The sequence below is a fragment of the Silurus meridionalis genome, chromosome 23 (genome assembly GCF_014805685.1).
Source record: "Silurus meridionalis isolate SWU-2019-XX chromosome 23, ASM1480568v1, whole genome shotgun sequence".
Classification (NCBI taxonomy): Eukaryota; Metazoa; Chordata; class Actinopteri; order Siluriformes; family Siluridae; genus Silurus; species Silurus meridionalis.
Genome location: NC_060906.1, coordinates 6,556,467 through 6,560,120, shown reverse-complemented (window position 1 = coordinate 6,560,120; position 3,654 = coordinate 6,556,467).

The following is a 3,654-nucleotide window of genomic DNA, read 5'->3' as shown; positions in this document are numbered from 1 at the left end:
TTCTTCTTCTTCTACTTTTTTCGGAGGTTGGCGGACCACCTGTTGCCACCTACAGGCCTACACTGTAACCACATCTAGTTACTACCTAGTTCAGGGGTGGGCAATTAATTTTTACAAGGGGCCACATGAGAAACCTGAATTTTGTCAGAGGGCCACACCAACGATAATATTTTAGGGATGCACTGAAATAAAAATTCTTGACCGAAACCAAAAACCAAAAATGTGGAAACCAAGGCCAAAACCGAAAACCAAAACAGAGAAAGAAAAGATTGTCAATTATTAGAACCATTGCATTTATGGCTATGAGTGTGTACTAACCTCACTAAAATCAATGCATTGCAATTCAAAGAATAAATCAATTACAAAAGTGTTTTATTTATAATTATAAATTATTGTTATTTGTCACCATTCATAGTATTAACAGACAGGCAGGGGTCGATTATTATTAGCAGCCGGTCTGTTAAACGAAAATAATTAACCGCTGAACGTTTGGAAGCCCATTCAAATGAATGGAACGTTGTAATCTACAGCATTAAGAAAAGCCGTGTAATAAATAATATTATATTATAATAATTATTCTTTTTGGGATCAATGGGGAATGTTTCAAAGATCAACCCGTCGATCCACTGGCGATCACTGATCTAAGGCTATGAATTCCATAATTTTTTGTGTTATGCCTTTTGCCTCAGCACCATCACTGGAAAACTTTCTTGCGTTTTCAAAAACGTCCTCTACAGACGGGGTGCGCATGCTCGGATTGACTTTACTGTTCTGCGCCGCATTCTTCTCATATTTAGAATGGCAATCGGGATGTTTGGATTTCAGGTGATAAATTAAACCCGACGTGGAGAAACTCTTTTCAGATACACCCCCTCTTGAAATTTCAGCATTGCATGTTTTGCAAATCGCTATCCGTGGGTCTTTCTACGAGATATTGAAATAAGACCACACCGCAGATAACCAGATAACCGTGTGCTGGCCGCGCTTTTTAATTGCGTCATTACAATTGTGTTTCTGCCGCGTTGTTTCAGTGATTTATGTATTTCGGCCAAAAATTTCGGTGGCCGAATTTTCTGTGCATCCCTGTAAATTATGATTGGCCTCACGCGGGCCGCACAGGGAAGTACAAAGGGCGGGATGTGAAGAAATGCTGTAAAGTAAGAATTATGTTTATTTAACGTTTAATAGAATTTTCTTGTGATCTCGACATTGTTTTCTCGTTATGATGAGACTGTATGATCTGCTGTATCATACTGTATGATCTGCTGCAACAAATGGTTATTTTTATTATCCATGATGCTGCCTATAGGCCCCCGAATACACAATTAAGTACTAATAGCTATTAAAATTATTATGAGCTCAAAATCTTTCTTTCAACTATAAAAAATCATGAAAATTAGGCCACTGGTGTTGTGTTGAGTTCGAATCCGAGTTTCTTACATAATTTATTCCACTCTAAATGTTCTGCTTGCTGTTGTACTGATGCTGAACCAGTTTGACCAGTTAAATCACGTGTTTATCCACTCATAAATAAAAAGGAATGACTGATATCGCAAAAACTAGTTGAGTAAAAAAGTAAGATGTTTGACTTTGAAGTTAAAGTCTCCCTGAATAGAAAGTACTGTACAGATACTTGAAAAAGCTACTTTAGCACAGTAACTTATTACATTTACTTTGTTACTGTTCACCAATGACAAGGAAAAATCATCCATTCATCTATTTACGTTTTAATATTTCCAATTGTAACAGTCCTGTCCTTATGACTCATTGTTTCTAAAGTTTCTCCCTCTCTCTCTCTGTCTCTCTCTATCTTCTGAACCAGTCATTGCACATAAAGCTGTCAAAAGTAATAAATATGGAATCTATAAATGAATGGCACAGCATGTTAAAGGCAGTAATTCAGGCACATACTGTTCCCTTAGGCAGTAGAGAATGACTATAGTCAGACAGTCTGAATACGAACATAGCTGTAACCTCACCTCCCTGTGTTTTGATGTTGAAGACATCAAGTCCTGTGTGCTTTAATATCTCAAGAAAATGTGTCTTTTTCATTTAGTACTACATACAGGGCATCCGGAAAATATTCGCAGCCTTTCATCTTTTTTTCACTGGTACGATCCCACCCTAACAGGCCAGCCTTGCCCTCAAAACTGCTTCAATTACCCATGAAGCCCACATTGTTTTTTGGATAACCACTCGGACATCCAGCAGTTCAGCTAACATAACCTGCTGTAAGCTACATCGTCCACACCAAATTGAGCATTTTACGCCCAGGGTCCAAGAATGGCAGACACCCTTACTACACTCCCTCAGCGAAGAGGACCCCCGTCCGAGGCCATTCTTGCACCTTCTGTAACTGTCTGTACACTCCGCTGGGACATTGAAAGGAAGGTCCTGCAGGCCACTTCGGGTCAGCCTGTCCCTGAGGTCGGCTTTTTGTGCCTGATCAGCTGAGCTCCCAGGTGAATGCATATGAGTGTGTACAGTGATTAACAAAATCTAACTTTTCTGCATACCGACTTGATGGTGCCGAAACGAAGCTGTCATCATGTATTTTTTACGAGTTTACGAAGCTCACAATGAGCAGTCAGATCTGGTTTTATTAATGCAGCACACATTTCTGTTTGAACATTTTTAATATAAATATATATAAATAAATAAATAAATATAAGAGGCGGAACTAAAACCTTCAGTGCAACACACACACACACACATATATATATATATATGTATCAGTGTAAACATTTGTATTACTGATGCGCAAAGTCTCAAATCTGCACCAAACTCCGCCATGATGCACACAATTAACCCTCTGGGGGGCGACAAACGCACCGTCATTTTTTTTGTGGCATTTTTCCTCATACCGCCGAACGAACGTCTTTTTTGATTGTACAGATAAGAGCAACACATCATTTGAATATGTAAAGGATCTACTTTAATTTGTACACACTCATAATAACAACAAAACGCTGTGCTTTTGTAAAGTAAAGAAAACAGACAGGGTGCGCTTTTTGCCGTCTCTGTCACCTCTTTTCACAGACACACAAATAAAACATCCTGAATCTCAGTGAATATTTGCCTCACAGACATAATAAATATGCCACATAAAGCGCATCGTGTTCAACAGACTGCAAACCGACAAGTAAACCTACTGTGTAATGTGTTATATAGTACATTGTGTAAAAAAGAAAACTGTAAACAAGAATGTATTTGTAAACATGAACACAAGGTTGTGCAAAAACAGCAATAACAGCAATCGAGAGGTGCAAAACAGCATGTAAACCTATGATATGATTAATATAAAATGGGTGGTCCTGAAGACATGGATGTGTATTAAGTGAAGTGAAATGAGTATAGAGTGTGTGTTTGAGTTCAGGTTGTGGAGTTCAATTCTGTGTATTCAGGAACCCTATAGCTTGCGGGAAAAACTTATGCAAAACTGTGGTCCTGATCCATTTTAGCAGACTGTTAATATTAATTACAGACCAAATTCATCTTCAAAGTTTTTCAGCTGCTCAGATGCTCACACTCCAGTTGAAGAGAACTTCATCCAGAGGTAGGGCCGTCTGAATGAACTGCGCAGATCCAAAGAGAAGAAAAAACAAGTTGCTGGTAGCCGGGAGCAAGTTTAACTTGCAACACAGAGAGAAAGAG